This window comes from Stegostoma tigrinum, chromosome 7 (genome assembly GCF_030684315.1).
Source record: "Stegostoma tigrinum isolate sSteTig4 chromosome 7, sSteTig4.hap1, whole genome shotgun sequence".
Lineage (NCBI taxonomy): Eukaryota > Metazoa > Chordata > Chondrichthyes > Orectolobiformes > Stegostomatidae > Stegostoma > Stegostoma tigrinum.
The window spans coordinates 13,054,824-13,073,979 of record NC_081360.1 but is presented as its reverse complement, the minus strand read 5'-3'; positions in this window follow the sequence as shown (position 1 = coordinate 13,073,979).

The following is a 19,156-nucleotide window of genomic DNA, read 5'->3' as shown; positions in this document are numbered from 1 at the left end:
AAAATGGCACAGTCTTACTGCTTTAGATAAAAACACTGCTCCGGGCTAACTTACTTGCTTTATATTTTTAAAGTTTAATCGAGAGATAGATCTCAATAAAGTGTACAATCAAAAATGAACCCACTCCACTCACAACTGTAGCTTTACAAAATAACCTGTAAGGTTATAATTTAAAGAAAAGCCACTTAGCAGCTCGACTGCTGTGAGCTCTCCCACATAGGTTTCTCCAAGGTCAGCTGTGAATTTGGCTGTTTCTTAATGCTTTTTCTTAGGCAAACTCCAATGTCTAGAGATACTTGAAATCAAACAGCAGAGGCAGTTGGGTCAGACAGCAGTGAAAGTTTCTTTCTCCATTTGAATCACTTCCACTGTAGTGACTGCCTTTGTCTGACCTTCTCATTTTTTTAAAGTGTCGTTGTTTTGATCTTTATTTTTTCCGAAGTCCCAAAACAATGCAACATCTTATAAAACAACAATTAGTGCTCCTAGATTTCAGGGAAATCATCCCTAACACTGAAAATGCCTCAAAAAAGGAGCAGCTCTTAGAGCCACAATTTTTCCAGATTAAGGTGCCTCACTGGATGAAGCTTAGTTACGGTGAGAACGCAGTGAGACGTAAAAAGCACGCAACATAAGCTGCGTGTAAAGTCCATATTCTGCCAAAAAGCAAAGAGCAAGAACTAACAAACGGTGATGTTTCGAGGGGAGTGAGGAGAGTGATCATCTTTGGAACATGCCCCGGACCCTGGAAATCTGAATTCTACCGATCCTTTGCTGCTGCGTTTTGCGGCACTGTAGGGTGTATCTGGATCCAGTGATGGAGTTAACATGACTAACGTTGCAGCTGTATGCGCAAATCTCCTTTGCCATCCTGTTTGTTGCCTTTGGAAGGCATCGGCATCTGCTCGAGCCCGAATGACAGTGTTATATCTTTCAGAAAAACACCCACGTCATACCTTGAGACCTTTCTGTTTCCATTCATTTTGTGCGGACGCGGGGGTCGCCGGCTGGGTCAGCGTTTCTTGCCCGTCCCTAGTTGCCCTTCAGAAGGTGTTGGCGAGCTGCCTTCTTGAACTGCTCCAGGCCACTTGCGATGGGTTGACTCACAAAGCCCTCGGAGAGGGAATTCCAGGATTTTGAGCCAGCGGCCTTCCCCGGTCGCGACTTCTCAAATGGGTTTTTTTTTCCTTTATTCATTCACAGGATGAGAGTGTCACTGACCAGACAGCATTTTGATGCCCATTTCTAATTGCCCAGAGAGGGGTTAAGAGTCAACCACATTGCTGTGGGTTTGGAATCACATGTAGGCCAGACCCAGGTAAGGATGGAAGTTTCCTTCCCTAAAGGACGTTAGTGGACTAGATGGATTTTTTGCCGACAACTTAATGGATTCACAGTCACCATTAGATCCTTCATTCCAAATATTTTATTGAATTCAAATTCCACCATCTCCCATGGACGGGATTCGAGCCCAGGTCCCCAGCACATTATCTGGGTCTCTGGAATAACAATCCAGCGATAATACCACTAGTTGAAGGAAACAGTTTTTTACGCAACATTGTACAACAAACGTCAATAGGTCCCTCATCTCTTTCAAATCCCAGCGTTCACAGTGTAACATCTTTCAGTTGATGGCTGGATTTAATTGTGTATATACCTAAATATATCTATAAATATATTTATATCTACAGCTAACTACACATACTGTCAAATAACTGCTTTCATTCCTTTGTGCTTCAAGCTGGAGAGAGGTCTCGCCTCTGATGAGAAGCAATTGTTAAGTGTTACATGGTTCTTCAAATACTCCCACCATCCTGGCTGTCCAAGGGGGAAAAAAATGTCGATAGTTTTCCAAACAATATTACGTCACGTTGTTAACAAAAATAGTCATTTCACACAGTTGTTATGCTCCAACACTACCAAAGATGGTGCTTGCTTCTTTGCAGTTACCTTGGTTTTAAAACCACATGAAATCTACCAGTGGTTCCATAATTTCAAGACACGCAACAGCTGCGAAGATGATGCTGTTTAAAGGCAGAATAAGAAAGTAAATGGGGGGAGGAAGAAACTCGCACCTGATATGGCACCTTTTCTGCATGCCACCCCATCACAAAGCGCTTTACAGCCGAAAGAGTAAGTGCTGTCATGTAGGAAGCGCAAATTTGCGCACAAGAAGATCCCACAACATGCGCTGGAAAGACGCGTAAAAGCCCATCACCTTGCCCTCGTATCCCAGAGGATCTACGAGGAATGTACAGGACAGGAGAAACAGAGCGAACGGCAATGTGGGCCGAATTTCGAAGTAAAAGCCGAAAGAACTGTGGATGCTGTGAATCAGAGCATCTGAGTCCTGAGAAAGGGTCACCGGATCTGAAACGTTATCTCCTTCACAGATGCCGCCAGACCTGCTGAGCTTTTCCAGCAACTTTGCTTTTGTTCCTGATTTCAAAGTGATGTTGATGGAGGGATAAATATAGGCCTGGCCTCCAGTGGGAGCCAGAAAGGTCCCAATGCAATCTTTGACACAAGGCAGTGGTAACATCTCATCAGAGAAAGTCAGCGGAACCCCATGAGATTGTGGCGCTCATGGGTGGCTGCAGTGCTTTTTCTGTTTATGTTTCGGATTGTGGTGAATGCTCGGGAACATTCACAGAACACTTCAAAGGGATGTGATCTGTGAAGTGACGGCACACAACTTCCAATCCCCATTCTCCAAACTGAAAGACAAACTCTGCCAAAACAATTTCTCACAGAGCTGGATGAGAAGTGCTGATGAGGAACAGACCAGATACACCACATCAAGCAGTCCAGAGTCTTGAGATTACGAAACTCTGCTGGAGAGCCACAGGAATGAAGACAACAGCACAATGTATGTTGAATTACACAAGTGAGAGTTCTGATAACCAAAAATAGAAAGAGGACCGAAACAAATGCAGAGAGACACCACAGATTAAATATTTTTACTGGACTGGAGAAACAAAGCAACTTTTTTTTTAGAAAGAAATGCTTAACAACAGAATGTGATCTCATTTGTCGCTGTGGAAATTATGCTCTTGCATCCAACTGAAGCACAAATGTAAACAACTCGAAACGATCGCCATTCCTTTGAGTCCTAGTGTCACTGAGCTACAGTTTTCTTCCTTGTCAAACTCAGGCGGAGTTGATTGAGATCATCTCCCCGCCCCCCCACCCCTGAAACATGGCAGCACAGAGAGTTAGAAAGCGAGCAGTGTTCCCAGGAGAGACGGAGACATTGCTCGGATTATCCCCCTCCACCCCACTGTGATTCTGGCCCCAGAGGGCTCCGGCCAGACAAACACACAATAAAGATACAAACTGAGATAATGGGAACTGCAGATGCTGGAGAATCCGAGATAACAAATTGTGAAGCTGGATGGACACAGCAGGCCAAGCAGCATCTTAGGAGCACAAAAGCTGCCCCTCTGATAAAGGGTCTAGGCCCAAAATGTCAACTTTTGTGCTCCTAAGATGCTGCTTGGCCTGCTGTGTTCATCCAGCTTCACACTTTGTTATCAAAGATACAAACTGGCCCTGGATTCAGCAGGTTCAAGCGTGTGAGAGTAAAAGGCAGATGCTGGGGGCCGACAATGTGTGACGAAGATGCCTCATAACCCATGATGAGCCTCATGTATACTCCTGCTTCAAAGTCCACTGAAACTCAGCGCTAGCACTGTCACTTTTGGGGTCAGGACTTTGGACAAGGATCCTGCACACAATTCAGATGGATGGACACTCCAGTGAGGTACTGAGGCAGTGCTGCACCGTTGATCTTTTGCATGCTATGTCAAACCGTGGCTCTATCAGCCGCGAATCTCACCGGGGGCAGGGTTTCTCCCCAATGCCCTGGACCCCTCAGCGTCCGGTCACCTGAACCTGATGTGGGAGCGTGCTGTGCACAACTTGGCCACAGCATTTCCTGCACGACAAGGGTGAGGAAATCGAAGCCTGTGTTTCACGGCCTGTAAATCCTTCATTATGTACATCAATACTCACTCATTGTAAACTGAGACATTAATCAATATACCATCCAGCAATGAATGTCGAAGTAACACATTGCATTGAGATCTGTGGTCTCAGGCCGGTCCCAAATCACATCGCAGCCAATGTCTGAGACTTCCTCACTGCTCTAATGTGGGAAATGTGACCCAGAGAGATGCCCCAAACAGTGATATGATGGTGGCCAGACAACCTGCTTCAATCCTGTTGTCTGAGGGATACTGTCGGGTCACTTTATCAAACTGGTGCAATGGGACATTTTTGACCTTTGTCTGAAGAGGGCAGATGGAGACGTGGGTTTCATATCTTCACAAAAAGATGGTCCCTCTGACAGTGTGGCACTCCCTGGCTGTTACACTGGGTTTTGCATTCACATCTGTGGCAGGGGACTTTATCCTTCATGTCTTCTGTCTGATAGGGGCACAGAGAATTGGTAAGTGTTACATAATCCATGAAACACCTTGGGGAAGCTTTGCTACGTTAAAGAGGATACATAGTTGAGAGGAATGCATGTTGTTGTTGAGAGGAATCAGTTAACCTATCAACAGCCTTGAGGCCATATAAATGCATTGGCTATGAGGTATTACCACTGGATTGTTAATCCAGAGACCTAGGAAATGTTCTGGGGACCTGGGTTCTAATCCTGCCATGGCAGTTGGTGGAGTTTGAATTCAATAAAAAATATCTGGAATTAAGAATCAAATGATGACCGTGAATCCATTGGCAGTTGTCAGGAAAAACCCCTCTGATTCACTCATGTCCTTTAGGGAAGGAAACTGCCATTCTTACCTGGTCTGGCCTACATATGAGTCCAGACCCACAGCAATGTGGTTGACTCTTTACCCCGCTCTGGGCAATTAGGGATGGGCAATAAATGCTGGCCTAGCCAGTGACATCCTCATCCCGCAAATGAATAAAGGCAAAAAAGAGCAGGTCAGAAGCTAGAAATAGTGCAGTGAGTAAGAACATAAGAACTAGGAGCAGGAGTAGGCCATCCGGCCTTTCGAGCCTGCCCCGCCATTTAATAAGATCATGGCTAATATTTTTGAGACTCAGCTCCACTCACGCGCCCACTCACCATAACCCTAAATTCCTCTACTGTTCAAAAATTTATCTGGCCTTGCCTTAAAAACATTCAGTGAGATAACTTCAATCGCTTCACTGGGCATGGAATTCCACAGATTTACAACCCTTTGGGTGAAGAAGTTCCTCCTGATCTCAGTGCTACATCTGCTTCCCTTTATTTTGAGATGATGCCCTTTAGCCCTAGTTTCACCTGCTAGTGGAAACAACCTCCCTGCCTCCACATTGTCTATTCCCTTCATAATCTTACATGTTTCTGTAAGATTTCCCCTCATTCTTCTGAATTCAACTGAGCATAATCCCAGCCTACTCAGTCTCTCCTCATAATCCAACCCTCTCAACTCCGGAATCAACCAAGTGAATCTCCTCTGTACCACCTCCAGGGCTAGTATATCTCTTCTCAAGTAAGGAGACCAAAACTGCACACAGTATTCCAGGTGTGGCCTCACCAGGACCCTATACAATTGCAGCATAGCCTCCCTGCTTTTAAACTCCATCCCTCTAGCAATGACAGACAAAAGTCAATTTGCCTTTTTAATCACCTGCTGCACCTGCAACTCACCTCCTGACTCCTCAAAGCCTCCTCACCATCTACAAGGCACAAGTCAGGAGTACGATGGAACACACCCCACTTGCTTGGATGACTGCAGCCCCAACAACACTCAAGAAGCTTGACACCATCCAGGACAAAGCAGCCTGCTTGATTGGCGTTACATCCACAAGCATCCACCCCCTTCCACCACCGACACTCAGTAGCAGCAGTGTGTACCATCTACAAGATGCACTGCAGAAATTCACCAAAGATCCTCAGACAGCGCCTTCCAAACCCATGACCACTTCCGTCTAGAAGGATCAGGGCAACATCTATGTGGGAACACCACCACCTCCAAGTTCACCATCAAGACACTCACCATCCTGATTTGGAAATATATCGTCGTTCACTGTCGCTGGGTCAGAATCCTGGAATTCCCTCCCTGTTGTGGGCCTACCTACAACACATGGCAGTTCAAGAAGGCAGCTCACCACCCATTTCTCAAGGGCAATATATGGTGGCCTGGCCAGCGATGCTTATGTCCCAGGACAGAGAGTGAGAGGTTTTGCCTTCTCCTTTACTACATCAGCGTGAGCCTCAGTGTGGGTCAGTTCTTACACGGCCTGCACCACATCACCCCTCTGTGTTACACAGGCAGGGTACATATGGAGCCAACTTTTTAGGACCCTTTAAACTGAGTTTAATTAGCAGTTTGCCTGGGTGGGGAAGCAAACGGGTGTAAACATGTCTTCTTTTGGCATACTGTGACAGACGCTGGTGTCAGTCATTGGCCGAAATGAAACAGGCCCAAGTCCTAGTCCTGAGACTACCCTTGGTAAGGGGCGCCACCTGGTGGGCTCATCGAGAAACCGAGGGCCAAGCCTTAATTCACACAACATTGCTGCAGTACCCCCATCATTCAGTGAAAACGCCGGAGAGTGCTTTGCAGGGCTGCGACTCAAGAGATTCAACAGCGAGACACGTACAAGGTGTCTCTCACTCACGAGTCGAAATGTTTGCAGAGGATCAGGCCATTCGGCCCCTTGGGCCTGCTCCTCCTATTCAAGAAGAGGAGGTGATGGCCTAGTGGTATTACTGCTGCACTGTTAATCCAGGTGCCCAGACAACAAACTGGGGCCTGGGTTTGAATCCTGCCACGGCAGATGGTGAAATTTGAATCCAATAGACACCTGGAATGAAGAATCCATTGTCGATTGTCAGGGAAAACCCACCTCGTTCATTAATGCCCTTTTGGGAAGGAAACTACCATCCTTACCTGGTCTGGCCTACATGTGACTCCAGACCCACAGCAATGTGGATGACTCTTAACTGCCCTCCGGGCATTTAGGGATGGGCAATAAATGTTGCCCCAGCCAGCGACACCCTCATCCCGTGAATGAATAATTTTTAAAAAATTCAAGAGGATCATTGCTGCTCTGTTTGCGTCCTCAAATCCTCAATCCTGCTGATCCCCGGTAACCCTTCTCCACCATCTGCCTCTTCTTCTTTTTTAATCGAGACTCTAACCGCTTCTGCCTTAAAAAAAGCTTCCAAAGGCTTTGTTCCCACCACCACTTATTTCCAGAAGAGAGCCCCATCTCCGTCAGGGAGGGCCCTTTTCCCGATCTCTGTTTTAAATGGAAAACCCCTGATTTTTAAACCCCAAGAATAAATGACGCGGAGTACTAGGAATCCTTTCGGCAGCTTCGGTGGCTGTTTCCATCAGTGTCGGCCTGGGTCCTCCTTCTGGTGGCTTCAGTCAGTCTGTGACTCCATTTGGCATTTTCTTCGGAATCATGGGTCGGGTCTAAGTGCACTTTGTCTTAAATTCTCTCTTTTTTTTTGTAATTTCTTTTTTTCTTCTTCTCTGTTACATGGAACAGACTGCTGGCCAGAGCTTTTATTTCTTCACTTACCTAATTCATTACACTGATTTTGTACTTTTGAAGGTCTGTAGTGCTGGGCTTGCTATTTCTTTATGGTTCCAATTTCTTTTCCCAATGAACTTGTACTCGAGAATCTGTACCTAGGCACCTGTGTACCTAAGGTGATGTCGTGAGTGGCGACTTATGAAGTATATTCATTTGAGCACATGTGACACTAAAACCAATTCAAATTCATATTCTCCCATGTTAGGAAACACTCTCTCTCGTGATCTTATAAGTTTCAAACAAGCCGCCCTATTATCCTTCTAAACTCCAGTGGATACAAGTTGAGCCTGCCCAACCTGTCCTCAAAGGACACGCTGTTGGGTATTAGCCTAGTAAACCTTCCCCAACTGTTTCTAACGCTGTTACAGTCTTCCGTAAATAAGGAGACCAATACTGTACATGCTACTCCAGATCTGCTCTGTGTAACTTAAGCTTAACCCTCCTTTTTTAAGGTTCAAATCCCACTCCGGGACTTTCTTTTAACATTCACAGCGTGTGGACTTCACTGAAAAGGCCAGCCCCATTTGTTTCCCAGCCCTACTTGCCCCTGAGGGCACATTGCTGTGGGTTCGGAGTCACTTGTAGGCCAGACCAGGTGAAAGATGGCAGATTTGCTTCCCTGAGGACATTAGCTGGGTTTTTGCAGTAATTCCACCATCACCATTACTGAGACTCCCTATATATCTTCAACGTACTTTGATCAACTACATTCCTTTCACAAAAGTTAAATCTCATCGTTTGTTGAGGAACTTGTTTGAGACCCAATGCAATGCTGTGAGAGTGCCGCAGTGACGTCAGGAAAGGCACGGCTCCTGACACACTAAATGAAGGCTTTGAGTGCTCTCCCAGGTAGTGGGAAAGATCCACTATCCCGGGTGGGGGAGTTCTCCACTGTGCCCTGGCCATTTCCTCAACCAGCGTCCAAATAAAAACCTGGTTACCCCGGGTCACTGCTGTTGGCAGGAGCTTGCTGTGGATGAATTGATCACCGCCTTTCCTCCATCGCTACACTTTGAAAAGCGTCCCGCATTTGTCCGCAAACCGCTTTGGGATGCCTGGCGGGTGGGTGACGAGAAATTCAACAGCAATTTAAACGTGCCGCGGGCCAGGCAGAGAGAAACCGAGTTAAGGCTTGAGACCTGTGAGTTCTCATCAGGATCTCTGGCGGCTGAAGACTCGGAATGGTGGGGTGAAGGCTTTCTCTGCGCTAGCGGTTCCAAAGTTCCTTTCCTGAACATCTTTCCCACTTCAGGTCTCTCCTTCACACATTCCTTCCTCCATTACTGGTCATCCGGCTACCAACCAATATTTAACCGTGACTCATCAACTCTTCCAGCTGCCTTGGGCTGCACCCATTAAGCACCTGACACCCATTCTCCCACTTTCTCCATCTCTGACTCAACCCTCCCCCTGTGTTCTCTCTGTTGTCCACTCCCGAGAGTTGGCAGAGGCCTCAAGAGCATCCACTACATTTTGGTTTTCTTAATCTAAGATGTCGGCAGACCGGCAGCAAGCAGGCCCCTTTTCTCTTTATTCATTCACAGGACAAGGGCGTCGCCAGCTAGGGCAGCATTTATTGCCCATCCCTAATTGCCCAGAGGGGCAGTTAAGAGTCAACCACCTTGCTCTGGGTCTGGAGTCACATGTAGGCCAGACCCAGGTGAGGATGACAGTTTCCTTCCCTAAAGGGCATTAGTGAACCGGATGGGGCTTTCCCCTAACAATCGACAATGGATTCACTGCCATCATTAGATTCTTAATTCCAGATATTTATAGAATTCAAATTTCCCCACCATCTGCCGTGGTGGGATTCGAACCCAGTTCTCCAGAATATTATCTGTTTCTATGGTCCTGCGATAATACCACTAGGCCAGCATCTGCCCCTGAGTTCTGGCCCAGTGCTTATCCCCTCTCCGTCTGCTTGGACTTTATTTTTTTTCCCCCTCCTTCACTGCCGTTTTTCTCCTGCGTTAATCTACTTAACCTTCTACTGGGAGCGGATTTGTGGAGGAGACTGAACCAGAGCCACAGGGATGGAGGAGATCAAGCTCTTGTGCATGGCTAAGCGCTTAAGAAGTACTGTAATGCTGAACTTGCCACTTTATTTCTTTACTTTTCTATCTTATAAGGATCAATATGTTGAACTTCTGACTTTATTTCTTTTTTGGAACTTTGTAGCTCAGATTCTGTACCTTGGGTACCTCTGTACCTGAAATGCCGCTGGGAATGGCAATGTTGTAGGTGTTTCACTGTACTCCTGTATCTCTGTACTTGACAATTAAACCTAATTCTATTTCTAATTCGACTGATCAGCTCTCACCCCTTCCCCTGCCTCCCAGTGCCAGTATTGGGTCTTTGTACAGACTCCAATCAACCCCTTTGCCCTGATCTTGCACTTCACCAGCTTCTGTATTCAGTGAATCATCCTCCGTGATTTCTTTTACCTCAAGCGGGGTGCCATAACCTCCCATTCCCCTCTCAGTGTTTCCCAGGGAATATTTTGTTTTCCAGCTCCTGGTCCACCCTTCACTCATCCCCAACCAACATCCTCTTCCCTTTCCCCTGCCAGTGCAGGAGATTAGAGTCGCAGGCTGTCTCACTTCCATTGTTTTTCCTGGCAATTTACTTGCACTTCTTTCAGTCTGGGGAACTGAGTTCATTGCTGATGTGTGCCCTGTACACTAAGCAGTGGCCAGACATAGATCGGCAACTTGGAATACTCTTTAATAAAAACCCCAAAGAAATGGGCAGTGCTGTAGAACAGAAGGACCTACGGGCTCGGGTATACAGGTACAGGTCTTTACAGTTTGCATCACATATAGACAGGGTTGTTAAAAAGGTATTTAGCACACTTGCGTTCATTGCTCAAACCTTTGAGTGGAGGAGTTGGGAAGTCAAATTGACTTTGCATGGGACATTGGAGAGGCGTCTCCTGGACTAATGTGTGCAGTTCTGGTCCCCCGTTATAGTGAGGATATTGTTAAGCTGGAGAAGGTTCGGAAAAGACTTAGCAGAATGTTGCCAGGAATACAGGCTTTGAGTTATACAAAGAGGCCGTATAGGCTGGGATAACAAAGTGTGGAGCTGGATGGACACAGCAGGCCGAGCAGCATCTTAGGAGCACAAAAGCTGATGTCTCGGGCCCAGACCCTTCATCAGAAAAAGCTTTTCCTGATGAAGGGGCTAGGCCCGAAATGTCGGCTTTTGTGCTCCTGAGATGCTGCTCGGCCTGCTGTATCCATCCAGCTCCACACTTTGTTATCTCGGATTCTCCAGCGTCTGCAGTTCCAGTTATCTCTCTGTAGGCTGGGACTTTTATCATTGGAGCACTGGAAGTTGAGAGGTGACCTTACAGAGTCTTATGAAATCATGACGAGTATAGATCGGGTTAATGGTAGGTTGGGGGATTTCAAGACCAGGGGATCATATTTTTAAGGTGAGAGGAGAGAAATTTAAAAAACAGACATGACGGACATTTTTTTTTACATTGAGGATAGTCGGTATGTGTGGAATGAACTTCCTTAGGAAGTTGTGGACACAGGTACAGCTACATTTAAAAGACACTTAGATAAGTACACAAATAGGAAAGGTTTGGAGGGATTTGACCCAGGAGCAGGCCGGTGGGGCTATTTCAGTTTGGCACGGCCTGATTAGACTGAAGGGTCTGTTTCCATGCTGTACGACTCAATAACTCTGTAAGTGTGGATGTTGGAAATCAGAAAGGACAACAGAAACCAGCTGGGGAGAAAGAAAACTCAGGAGCATCCGTGGAGAGAAAGGAGAGTTAAAGTTTCAGGTCCAGTGACCCTTCTTCAGCACTTAGGTTATTCCAACTTCTGTTTTTCTTGTTGGGTGGAATCCAACAAGTATTTCACTCGCAAACAGGATCCTGAGCTTCCCGTCATTTTAAGTCCCAACCTTCTCTCGATTTTACGGATCCAGTGAGGTTTGGAGGAAGATCAAGGACCAACAACCCCACCCATTAACCCTGTTTTCCAACTCAATATCGAGCTTGACAATTTCTAATCATAGTCACAACTTCAGAAGCAAAGCATTTTGATGTAATTCTCCTGCTGGCATTTACATCCCCTACCAGACCCATCTTTTAATTCTTTACTGTCCGATTACCGTCTCTTTCCCACCTTGCGCCATCGTCTCTTTTTAATATTTAATCTCCCCTGCTTCTCACTCGATCACAGACTTCCCCTTTTCCCCCCTCCCCTCCCTCTCCCTGCTTAAAACCTTCCGACAACTTCTTCTGGGCATGGTCATTGACAAGTAATGTTCACTTAGTTTTCCTCACTGCCTGACCTGCTGTGCATTACTGGCATCTCCTATTCCTACTTCAGTGTCAGCGCCTGCAGCATTTTGCTTTTATCTGCTGAGGGGCCACAGCCCGAAGAAAGACTTTGCTCCCCCTCTTAAGCTAAGATCTCCCGCTCTGGTTAATAGTGCTCCTCTGACGATGCTCTGGCCTCCCATTGTCTTGGCCTTTCACAACACTGTCAGTACTCCTTCCAGGGGATCAGGGTGCCGCGTCTGCTTGCCATATACCATCCTCACACATCCCACTGCATCCTGCCTGTGATCCCTCTGTCCCGTCACCCAACTATACCTGAGTCGATCCCTCTTCCTGCTGCCATGCGCTTTACCCTCTCCAGGTGATCTCTGCGGATTTTCAGCTCTGATCAAATGAATGGAATACATCTCCCCTCTTTGTACTACACAGTCTAGGGTGTCACTGTGGCTCAGTGGGTAGCGCTGCTGCCCTGCAGCGCCAGGGACCCAGGTTCGATTCCACCTTCAGGCAAGTGCCTGTGTGGAGTTTGCACATTATCCCTGTGTCTGTGTGGGTTTTCTCTGGGTGCTCTGGTTTCCTCCCACAAGTCCAAAGTTGGGTGGGTTGGTCATGCTAAATTGCCCACAGCGTTCAGGGATGTGCAGGCTGGGTAGGTTAGCCGTGGGGATTACAGGGATAGGGCAGAGGTGTGTCAATGAAGTTTTTTGGAGGGGTGGCATGGACCTGATGGGCTGACTGGCCTCTTTCAGCACTATAGGGATTCTATGATTCTTTAGCATGCTTGGTTCAGTGAAGCTTGGAAGAAAGAGACTGCCTAACTAACGACAAACTACGGACGATGAGCCTTTGGGGTTTCGAAAAAATACTGAAATGGTCCTGCATTTACTCCACAATATGTAATTAAAGCAGCGCACAAGAGGCAAATGATGGAAAAACACAGAGAAGAAGAGCATCCTAACTATGCCAGGATCAGTTTAATTGAGAGTTTTAATTGCACACTTCCTTTATTCCAATCGACATGCTACTCCAGAGCGTGTTAAGGAGTTTACGTTAATGATATTTGATTAGGAAGTTGTGCCTGGTGACTTGTTTCTGCTCCAACCAGCGCTACACCAGTCACATGGGGAGGCAGCGCCACTTGGTGGCAAGTCATTTGCATTGCCAGGGCATTTTTCAGCAAAGCAAATAGGAAGGTTTCTGCAGGGCAAGAGCCAAGTGCCGGAGGAGCTGTGAACCCCGAGGTTTGAAACAAATGCAGAGAACATGCTCAAAATACTCCCCTGCTCAGGCTGCATTGGTGGAGAGAGGGACAGAGTGAACAGCATTGGGCTGCGATATTCCACCAGGACTTTTCCACCAACTTTCACCGTTTCTTTCTCCAAAGATGCTACCTGCCACTCTGGGATAACAAAGTGTTGAGCTGGATGAACACAGCAGACCAAGCAGCATCTTGGGACCACAAAAGCTGACGTTTCGGGCCCAGACCCTTCATCAGAAGCTTTTCCTGATGAAGGGTCTAGGCCCGAAACGTCAGCTTTTGTGCTCCTGAGATGCTGCTTGGCCTGCTGTGTTCATCCAGGTGCACACTTTGTTATCTCGGATTCTCCAGCATCTGCAGTTCCCATTATCTCTCTCACCGGCCACTCTGGGGGTGTTTCTCACTGGACCGTAGAAGGTTGAGGGGTGATCTTACTGAGGTTTTTAAAGCCATGACAGCCATAGATAAAGTGAACAGCAAATTTGTTTTCCCTAGGGTGGGTGGAGTTCAAAACTAGACGGCATATTTTGAAGGTGAGAAAAGAAAGATTTACAAGACGGACAAGTCTTTTTGCACAGAGAGTGGTTCGTGCGTGGAATGAACTGGCAGAGGAAGTAGTGGATGCAAGTTTGGAGGGATATTGGCCAAGCGCAGGCAGGTGGGACTAGTTTAGTTTGGGATTATGTTCAGCATGGACAGGTTGGACCGAAGGGTCTGTTTCCGTGCTGTATGATTCTATGACAACATTGAGGGAAACTCCCTTGCCGTTTTCCAAAGCACTGCCTTGGGATCATTCTCACCAGAGATGTGTCTTGATTTCAGACGGGTATCTTTATCCGATGTGGCAGTGCTTAGTCCATCCCTCATAACATAAGAAACTCGGACATGCGCAATGTGGTATTGTGGTGTAGTAGTGGTGTCACTACCTCTGAGCCAGGAGAGCTGGGTTCAAGTCCTGCCTGCTCCAGAGCAGCCTTTGAACAGGTTAGTTTTTTTCGGAGTCGCACAGTGGCTAGTGTTGCTGCCCCACAGCTCCAGGGACCGGGGTTCAATTCCACCGTCAAGTGACTGTCTGTGTGGAGTTTGCACGTTGTCCTCACAGCCCAAACATGTGCAGGCTAGGTTTATTGGCTGTGGGAAATGGGATAGGGGGCTGGGTCTGGGTTGGATGCTCTTCAGAGCGTCAGCATAGACTCGATGGGCTGAATGGCCTGCATCCACACTGTTGGGATTCTGTGACACCACTTTAACACAGTCAGGCCATCCCTGAATAACAGTGTTTTGTAACTTCTGTAGTTGCTTATCTTCAGTGATTGCATTTGTTCGCACTGACTCCAGCCAAAGTGTAACAGGTCACCCTCTAGTGCACCAAGAAGGATACTTGCGTCTCTGCTAATCTGTTCACTGTGTCAGACATAATCACCCTCGTACTAGCCTTATTTCTCACTTTAACAAATAGAAACTGCAAAGGTGGCAGTGCGGTCATTATCAGATTATGCTGATCAGTTTCTACTGATTTATAATCTGTTTCAATGTTGAATTCCTTAACAAACAAGTGCATGTGAAAATGCGTGAGGCCAAACACCACAGCCAACATTTCATTCTCTATTTTGGAACAGTTGGCTTGCACAGAGTTTTCGAAACAAAGGTAATAGATTTGTCACCTGGCAAAAGACACATGACTAAGCCTTTCTACATTGCAACCACTTTGAGAATCATATCTCTCTTAGGGTTCTTGTAATACGGGACAAAACCTACTTGCACTAACTGAAGATGTTTGAGTCTATTTTTGTCACATGGGGGGAAATGAACTTTTCTCATGGGAAAGAAAGTAATGAGAACAACACAAAGAGTCTACAGAGGATCACAATCAGGTAAGTTAGTGGGCAAAGTTTGGCAGATGGAAATTAACATAATTATATGTTACATATTTTGGATCGAGGTTTTGCACTTATGAGAAGAATAGAAGAACTGAATATTATTTAAATGGAGAAAGACTACAGAAAGCTGCAGGAGAGGAATTTGAGTGTCCTTGTGCACAAACCATAAAAAACTAGCATCCAAGTTCAGAAGGTATATTTAAGATATGCTGACATTGGTGACAATCCAGAGATGGTTCATAAGATCAATTGTAGGTGAGGAGGGATTTTCTTACAAGGAGTGTTTATGCTCATGGAGTTTACATGAATGACAAAAGAACTGAGTGAAACATAAGATTCTTTGAAGATTGTACTGTGGTGTTCAAAGCTGCACACAATACCCCAGCAGTGGCCTAACCAAAGATCTGTACACTTCCAAGGTCTACTTTCATAGAATATTGGGTTAGGAGGCCACTCAGCCCACTAGAACTGAGCTGGCCTTTTGGGAAACCTATCCAAATTAGGTTTCTGAAGAAGGGTCGAGGCCCGAAACGTCAGCTTTCCTTCTCCTCTGATGCTGCTTCGCCTGCTGTGTTCATCCAGCTCTGCACCTTGTTATCTCAAATTAGTTCAAGTTTCTCCCAACACCCAGATCCCAGTTATTCATAATTTCTGGCTATGTATCCAATTCATTTTGGAAAGTAACTGTTATAAACTTCTTCCACTAAAGCTTTAAGGGATTAATATATAACCTTGAAAAACAAAATTGCAGAACCAGGGGAACGGGGCCGATGGAGTGGACCTAACGGGATGGCTCAATGAAGAACATGATTGATTACGATGGGGCTGAATAAACCTCTTTGCTGCCACATAATTGTCATCAAACTGGTCAGGAGTTCATTGCAGCATGTAGAGAAATCCACCAAAAATAACGAGGGTGTTTTTCAAACTGCAGCACAAGTTTAACATGAGCTGCTAAAATGTTGCACTCACATACAAATAGATTCAAGAACACCTTCTTCCGTGCTGTTAATAAATGTCTGATTATTTTCTCTCTATTCATTTGTGGAATGTGGGCATCACTGGCTGGCCAGCATTTATGCCTGTCCCTAGTTGCCCTTGAGAAGGTGGTGGTGAGCTGCCTTCTTGAACCGCGACTGTCCACGTGCTGTAGGTTGACGCACAATACCATTTGGGAGGGAATTCCAGGATTCTGACCCAGCGACAGTGAAGGAATAGCGTTACATTTCCAAGGCAGACTGGTGAGTGGCTTGGAGGAGAACTTAAAGTGGCGTTGTTGCCATATGTCTGTTACCATTGTCCTTCTAGATAGGAGCGGTCATGGGTTTGGAAGCTGCTGTCTGAGGATCTTTGGTGATTTTCTGTAGTGCATCTTGTAGATATTACACACTGCTATTACTGAGTGTCAGTGGGGGAGGGAGTACATGTTTGTGGATGGGGCGCCAATCAAGTGGCTGCTTTGTCCTAGACGGTGTCAAGCTTCATGAGTGTCATTGAGGCTACACTCATCCAGGCAAGTGGGGAGTATTCCATTATTGGCCTTACTTATGCCCTGTGGATGGTGGGGAGGCTTTGGGGAGTCAGGAAGTGAGTTACTCCCTGCAGTATTCCGAGCTTTTAATCTGCTCATGTGGCCACTGGGTTATATGGTGAGTCCAGTTGAGTTTCTGGTCAATGGTAACCCCCAGGATGTTGACAGTGGAGGTTCAGTGATGGTAACACCATTGAACGTCAAAGGGTGGTAATTAGATCATCCCTTATTGGTGATGGTCATAGGCTGGCATTTGTGTGGAGCAAATGTCGCTTGCCACTTGACAGCCCAAGCCTGGATGCTGTCCAGATCTTGCTGCATTTGAACACAGACTGCTTCAGCATCTGAGGAGTCATGAATGGTGCTGAACATTAGACCATCATTGGCAATAGTCCCACTTCTGACCTTGTGATGGAGGGAAGGTCATTGATGAAGCAACTGAAGACAGTTGGGCTGAGGACACGACCCTGAGGAACTCCTGCAGAGATGTCCTACAGCTGAGATGATTGACCTCCAACCATGACCATCTTCTTATGTATCAGGTATGACTACAATGACAAGAGGCTCCCCCAAATTTTAAATTTATAATGTTGATCTTGTTCTCTGTACACCTCTGCCATCATGACCTTGTACTCCTCAATCTGCCTGCACTGAACACAAAATAAAACTTTTCATTTTACCTAGGTACGTGTGACAATAATAAATCAAATCAAATCAAACCAAACAGAGTCCCAACGATAGCAGGAACTGCAAATGCTGGAGAATCTGAGATAACAAGGTGTAGAGCGGGATGAACACAGCAGGCCAAGCTGCATCAAAGGAGCAGGAAGGCTGACGTTTCAGGCCTAGACCCTTCTTGAGAAATGGGGGAAGGGTAGGGGGTTCTGAAATAAATAGGGAGAAAGGGGGAGGTGGATAGACAATGGATAAGCGAGAAGGTAGGTGGAGAGGAGACAGACAGGACAAAGAGGCAGGGATGGAACCAATAAAGGTGATTGTAGTTGGGGAGGTAGGGAGGAGGGACAGGTCAAGGGGGTGGGATGAGGTTAGTAGGTAGGAAATGGGGGTGCGGCTTGAAGTGGGAGGAGGGATAGGTGAGAGGAAGGTCAGGTTGGGGAGGCAGGGATGAGCTGGGCTGGTTTTGGGAATGTGGTAGGGGGAGGGGAGACTTTGAAGCTCGTGAAATCCACATTGATACCATTGGGCTGCAGGGTTCCCAAGCGGAAGATGAGTTGCTGTTCCTGCAACCTTTGGGTAGCATCGTTGTGACACTGTAGGAGACCCAGGATGGACATGTCATCTGAGAAAAGGGAGGGGGAATTGAAATGGCTCGTTACTGGGAGGTGTAGTTGTTTAGTGCAAACTGAGCATAGGTGTTCTGCAAAGCGGCCCCCAAGCATCCATTTGGTTTCCCCAATGTGGAGGCAGCCACAACAGGTACAGCAGATGCAGTATACTATATTAGCAGACGTGCAGGTGAGCATCTGTTTTGATGTGGAATGTCGTCTTAGGGCCTGGGATGGGGGTGAGGTGATGTGTAGCACTTCCTGTGATTGCAGGAAAAAGAGCCAAGTGTGGTGGGGCTAGAGGGGAGCGTGGAGTGGACAAGGGAGTCTCGGAGAGAGTGGTCCCTCTGGAAAGCAGACAAGGGTGGGGAGGGAAAAATATCTTCAGTGGTGGGGTTGGATTGCAGATGACAGAGGTGTCGGAGAATGATGTATTGGATCCAGAACCTCCGTGACTCCCCCTTGCCCTCCCCCATTTCTGAAGAAGGGTCAGGCCTGAAACGTCAGCCTTCCTGCTCCTCTGATGCTGCTTGGCCTGGTGTGTTCTTCAGAGGCCCATATGTTTAAGTTTCATTTTTGTAAGAGAGAGGGAAAGTACAGTGGGTTGGTATTTTGGATAAACAAGCCAAGAGACCTTTGTCACTAGTTACAAACAACAAGAGAATGAATCATTGGTATCTGAAAAATACTGAAATAGTTCAGCAGTTACTCTGCAATGTTTAATTAAAACAGGCACAAGAGGAAACCTTAGAAAAACACAGACAGAACAGCATCTTAACTATGCCAGGATCAGGTTAATTGCATTTTAATTACACATTTCCTTTATTCCAATCGACATGCTACACCAGAGTGTGTTAAGGAGTTTACGTTAATGACATTTGATTAGGAAGTTGTGTCTGGTGACTTGTTTCTGCCCCAACCAGCGCTATACCAGTCACATGGGGAGGCAGCGCCACTTGGTGGTGATTCTCTTGCTACAACAACTTGGCCCAAATCTTCAGATTGAAGAAATAATGCACAGACGTGCATGGGAACTGCCCAGGAAATTTAAATTTCTGATGGGGAACTGGGCAGCAGGACTTTGCCTCTGCATACATCTCCAGCCTAAGGCAAAAGGTGTGAAGGCGCCAGCGTTGGACCGGGCAAGGTCAGAAATCACACAGCAGTGGGTTAGTATCCGACAGGTTTATTTGAACACATGGAACGAGACTCCGAAAGCTTGTGTTTTCAAATAAACCTGTAGCCTGGACTGTAGCCTGGTGTCATGTGATTTCTGAACCAAGACAAAGGTGGCAGCTTGACAAAGATATGCTCAAATTACTGAGTTACCCAGGCACT